The following is a 6000-nucleotide window of genomic DNA, read 5'->3' as shown; positions in this document are numbered from 1 at the left end:
ACTTGCGAGTTTGAAGCTCGTCACAGCCATCCCTTCCCAGATCCTACTCGGAATACCACAGACAAGGTTTAGACTTTCCGAATCTCAAGAATGGCCATCCATGGGTTCTAACTTATACCACGAAGATTCTAATATCTCGGACTCGGTCCTCTGTATTATATATCTAAGAGATACTCATTCTAGCTTGTTTGCATGTAGAACGGAAGTGTTTGTCAGGCACGCGTTCATAAGTGAGAATGATGATGAGCGTCACATAATCATCACATTCATCATGTTCTTGGGTGCGAATGGATATCTTAGAGAAGGAATAAGCTTGAATTGAATAGAAAAACAGTAGTACTTTGTATTAATTCATGAGGAACAGCAGAGCTCCACACATTAATCTATGGAGTGTAGAAACTCTACCGTTGAGAATACATAAGTGATGAAGGTCCAGGCATGGCCGAGAGGAGTGCTCTTGATGAAGTGATGAAGTGATCAAAGAGCTCCCTCATAGCTCTTTGATCTTCTCTAATTTCATGGAGGATGATGGAGTGCTCTTGATGCTCCACCCTTAGTTGTCCCATGTTGGAACTTAATTCTCCTAGGAAAGTGTTGATTTGTTCCCAATAATTCTGTGGAGGAAAGTGCATCCCTTGAGGCATCTCAGGGATTTCATGGTGAGGAATTTCCTCATGCTCATGTTGAGGCCCATGATCTCTTGTTTGCTCTATCCTTTTCCTAGTGATGGGCTTATCCTCTTCAATGAGGATGTCTCCCTCTATGTCAATTCCAGCCGAATTGCAGAGGTGGCAAATGTGGTGAGGAAAGGCTAACCTTGCCCAAGTGGAGGACTTGTCAGCCACCTTGTAGAGTTCTTGAGGTATAATCTCATGAACTTCCACCTCTTCTCCAATCATGATACTATGGATCATGATGGCCTGGTCTATAGTAACTTCAGACGGGTTACTAGTAGGAATGATTGAGCGTTAAATGAACTCTAGCCATCCCCTAGCCACTGGTTTGAGGTCATGCCTTTTTAGTTGAACGCCACCCTTACATTTTCCGAACTGAAATCTAAGTATTTCCCCCGAACCATGGTGAGCCAATGCTTTGGATTCGAGTTCACACTTTGATCATGGTTCCTTGTGATCCATGCGTTTGCATAGAACTCTTGAACCATTAGGATCCCGACTTGTTGAATGGGGTTGGTGAGAACTTCCCAACCTCTTCTTTGGATTTCAAGTCGGATCTCCGGATACTCATTCTTTTTGAGCTTGAAAGGAACCTCAGGGATCACTTTCTTCTTGGCCACAACTTCATAGAAGTGGTCTTGATGGACCTTTGAGATGAATCTTTCCATCTCCCATGACTCAGAGGTGGAAGCAATTGCCTTCCCTTTCCTCTTTCTAGAGGTTTCTCTGGCCTTAGGTGCCATAAATGGTTATGGAAAAACAAAAAGCTATGCTTTTACCACACCAAACTTAAAATGTTTGCTCGTCCCCGAGCAAAAGAGAGTTATGAAAAGGTGTGAAGAGGAGAGAAGAAGTAGCTGGGGATCCTGTGGGGTCCACAGATCCTGAAGGAATTCTGTGGGGTCCACATATCCTGAGATGTTTGAGGATTTCTCATCCCTGCACCTTTTAGACATGTCAAATGCCGCATATATGCAATCCTGGCATTTAACGCCAGACTGCAGCATGTTTCTAGCGTTAAACACCACTTCCATGCTTGTTTTGGGCGTTCAACGCCAGTCTCTAGCATATTTCTGGCATTGAACGCCAGTATGGTGCATGTTTCTAGCGTTAAACGCCAGTCTGATGCTTGTTTCTGGCGTTTAACTCCAGCTTCCCTCTGGGTGCAATCCTGGCATTTAAACGCCAGACTGCTACTTATTTCTGGCGTTTAACGCCAGTTTCATGCTCTGTTCTGGCATTAAACGCCAGCCAGATGCTCCTTAAACGCCAGTAAGCCCTTCCCCCAGGGTGTTCTGCTTTCAGTGCTGTTTTCAATTTTGTTTTCGATTTTTCAGTAGTTTTTGTGACTCCACATGATCATCAACCTAATGAAACATGAAATAACAAAGAGAAAATAAAATAAAAATGATTAAATAACATTGGGTTGCCTCCCAACAAGCACTTCTTTAATGTCAATAGCTTGATAGTGAGCTCTCATGGAGCCTCACAGAAAATCAGAGCAACGTTGGGACCTCCCAACACCAAACTTAGAGTTTGGTTGTGGGGGTTCAACGCCAAACTTAGAGTTTGGTTGTGGCCTCCTAACACCAAACTTAGAGTTTGACTGTGGGGCTTTGATTGACTCTGCAGTGAGAGAAGCTTTTCATGCTTCCTCTCCATGGTTACAGAAGGAGATCCTTGAGTTTGAAACACAAGGTTGTCCTCATTCAGTTGAAAGACTAACTCTCCTATATCCACATCAATCACAGCTCTTGCTGTGGCTATGAAGGGTCTCCCAAGAATGATGGATTCATCCTCATCCTTCCCAGTGTCTAGGATTATGAAATCAGCAAGGATGTAAAGGCCTTCAACCTTTACTAACACGTCCTCTACTTGTCTATAAGCCTATTTTCTTGAGTTGTCTGCCATCTCTAATGAGATTCTGGCAGCTTGCATCTCAAAGATTCCCAGTTTCTCCATTACAGAGAGGGGCATGAGGTTTATCCCTGACCCAATGTAACATAGAGCCTTCTCAAAGGTCATGGTGCCTATGGTACAAGGTATTAAGAACTTTCCAGGATCCTGTTTCTTCTGAGGCAATCTCAGTTGATCCAGATCACTCAGTTCATTGGTGAGCAAGGGAGGTTCATCTTCCCAAGTCTTATTACCAAATAATTTGGCATTCATCTTCATGATGGCACCAAGGTACTTGGAAACTTGCTCTTCAGTAACATCTTCATTCTCTTCAGAAGAAGAATACTCATCAGAGCTCATGAATGGCATAAGGAGGTTCAATGGAATCTCTATGGTCTCTAGATGAGTCTCAGATTCCTTTGGTTCCTCAGAGGGAAACTCCTTGTTGATCACTGGACGTCCCAGGAGGTCTTCCTCACTGGGATTCACGTCCTCTCCCTCCCTTGTAGGTTCGGCCAGGATGATCAATTCAATGGCCTTGCACTCTCCTTTTGGATTTTCTTCTGTATTGCTTGGGTGAGTACTAGGAGGGGTTTCAGTGACCCTTTTACTCAGGTGGCCCACTTGTGCCTCCAAATTTCTAATGGAGGATCTTGTTTCATTCATGAAACTTAAAGTGGCCTTAGATAGATCAGAGACTATGTTTGCTAAGCTTGATGGGGTCTGCTCATAACTCTCTGTCTTTTGCTGAGTGGATGATGAAAAAGGCTTGCTATTGCTAAACCTGTTTCTTCCACCATTATTAAAGCCAAGTTGAGGCTTTTGTTGATCCTTCCATGAGAAATTTGGGTGATTTCTCCATGAGGGATTATAGGTGTTTCCATAGGGTTCACCCATGTAATTCACCTCTGCTATTGCAGGGTTCTCAGGATCATAAGCTTCTTCTTCAGAAGATGCCTCTTGAGTACTGTTGGATGCAGCTTGCATTCCATTCAGACTCTAAGAAATCATATTGACTTGCTGAGTCAATATTTTATTCTGAGCCAATATGGCATTCAGAGTATCAATTTCAAGAACTCCCTTCTTCATAGGCGTCCCATTACTCACAGGATTCCTTTCAAAAGTATACATGAACTGGTTATTAGCAACCATGTCAATGAGTTCTTGAGCTTCTGTAGGAGTTTTCATTAGGTGAATGGATCCACCTGCAGAATCGTCCAATGACATCTTTGATAGTTCAGACAGACCATCATAGAATATATCCAGAATGGTCCATTCTGAAAGCATGTCAGAGGGGCACTTTTTGGTCAGTTGCTTATATCTCTCCCAAGCTTCATAGAGGGATTCACCTTCTTTTTGTCTGAAGATTTGAACGTCCACTCTAAGCTTACTAAGCTTTTGAGGAGGAAAGAACTTGGCTAAGAAATCCGTGACCAGCTTATCCCAAGAGTTCAGGCTATCTTTAGGTTGAGAGTCCAACCATACTCTAGCTCTGTCTCTTACAGCAAACGGGAAAAGCATAAGCCTGTAGACCTCGGGATCAACCCCATTGGTCTTAACAGTATCACAGATCTGCAAGAACTCAATTAAGAATTGAAACGGATCTTCAGATAGAAGTCCATGAAACTTGCAGTTCTGTTGCATCAGAGAAACTAATTGAGGTTTAAGCTCAAAATTGTTTGCTCCAATGGCAGGGATTGAGATGCTTCTTCCATGTAAATTGGAATTAGGTGCAGTGAAGTCACCAAGCATCCTCCTTGCATTTTTATTATTTTCGGCCATATCTTCTTCTTTTTCGAAAATTTCTGTCAGATTTTCTCCAGAGAGTTGTGCTTTAGCTTCCCTTAGCTTCCTCTTCAGAGTCCTTTCAGGTTCAGGATCAACTTCAACAAGAATGTTCTTATCCTTGTTCCTGCTCATATGAAAAAGAAGAAGAAAGCAGAAAAGAAAATATGGAATCCTCTATGTCACAGTATAGAGATTCCTTTATGTTAGTAGAAGAAAGTAAGAATAGAAGGAGGAAGAGATGAGAATCTAAACACAAGGGTGAGGATAGAAGTGTTAATGGATGAATAAATAAATAGAAAGAGATTAGAGATGAAAGAAGAATTCGAAAATTTAACAAAATAAAATAAAAATATTTTAAATTTAGATTTAAAATTTGAAAATTAAAATTGAAATTAAATTAAAATTAAAATTAAAAACAATTAGTTAATTAAAAAGGAATTTTAAAAAAGAGGGAAGGGATTTTCAAAAATTAGAGAGAGAGTTAGTTAGGTAGTTTTGAAAAAGATATGATTGAAACAAAAAGATATGATTGATTAAAAGAGATTTGAAATTTGTTTTTGAAAAAGATATGATTGAAATTGAAAAAGATATGATTGAAATAAAAAGATAAGATTGATGGAAAAAGATTTGAAAATCAATTTTAAAAAGATAAGAAGTTAGAAAAGATTTTGAAATTTATTTTGAAAAAGATGTGATTGAAACTTATTTTGAAAAAGATTTGAAAAAAAAATTTAAAAAGATTTGATTTTGAAAATTAAACTTGATTATTTGACTAACAAGAAACTAAAAAGATATGATTCCAGAGTTTAAAGATTGAACCTTTCTTAATAGGCAAGTAACAACTTTGAAAAATTTTGAATCAAAACATTAAATGCTAATAAGATTTTCGAAAATTAAGAAATACAATAAGAAAAAGATTTTTGAAAATTAATTTGAATATTTTCGAAAAAAATGAAAAAGATTTTGAAAAATTTTAAAAAGGAATTCGAAAATATGAAAAGAAAATTGAAAAAGATTTGATTTTGAAAAAGATTTTGAAAAAGATAAGATTTTTAAATTGAAAATTTGACTTGACTCATAAGAAACAATTGGATTTTAAAAAGTTTTGAAAAAGTCAATCCAAATTTTCGAAATTTATGAGTGAAATAAGGGAAAGATATTTTTTTATTTTTGAATTTTTAATGATGAAAGAGAAAAACAATAAAAAGACTCAATGTACGAAAATTTTGGATCAAAACATGTGATGCATGCAAGAACACTATGAATGTCAAGATGAACACCAAGAACACCTTGAATGTCAAGATGAACACCAAGAACTTACTTTTGAAAAATTTTCAAGAAAAGAAAACATGCAAGACACCAAACTTAAAAATTTTTATTCTTTAGACATTAACAAATTGAAAATGCATATGAAAAACAAGAAAAGACACAAAACAAGAAAATATGAAGATCAAACAAGAAGATTGGCCAAGAACAACTTGAAGATCATGAAGAATGCAATGCATGAAATTTTTGAAAATAATTTTTAGAAAATTAAAAAGATGCAATTGATACCAAACTTAAAACTTGACTCTAGACTCAAACAAGAAACACAAAAATATTTTTGATTTTATGATTTTGTTAATAATTTTTTTTTTTTTGG

At 37.8% G+C, this 6000-nt stretch overlaps 1 non-coding gene across 1 annotated transcript; it reads left to right on the top strand.

The window, feature by feature from the left end:
- Positions 1-3851: 3851 nt before the first annotated feature.
- LOC148548636 (small nucleolar RNA R71) lies at positions 3852-3959 on the top strand. The gene has a single exon (XR_015898192.1). It is a non-coding gene; the product is annotated as a small nucleolar RNA R71 (small nucleolar RNA).
- Positions 3960-6000: the final 2041 nt, after the last annotated feature.

This window comes from Arachis ipaensis, chromosome B8, assembly GCF_059453495.1.
Source record: "Arachis ipaensis isolate K30076 ecotype BB chromosome B8, ASM5945349v1, whole genome shotgun sequence".
NCBI classification, from domain to species: Eukaryota; Viridiplantae; Streptophyta; class Magnoliopsida; order Fabales; family Fabaceae; genus Arachis; species Arachis ipaensis.
The sequence above is the reverse complement of the archived record's forward strand: the minus strand, read 5'-3'. Positions and strand labels throughout refer to the sequence as shown.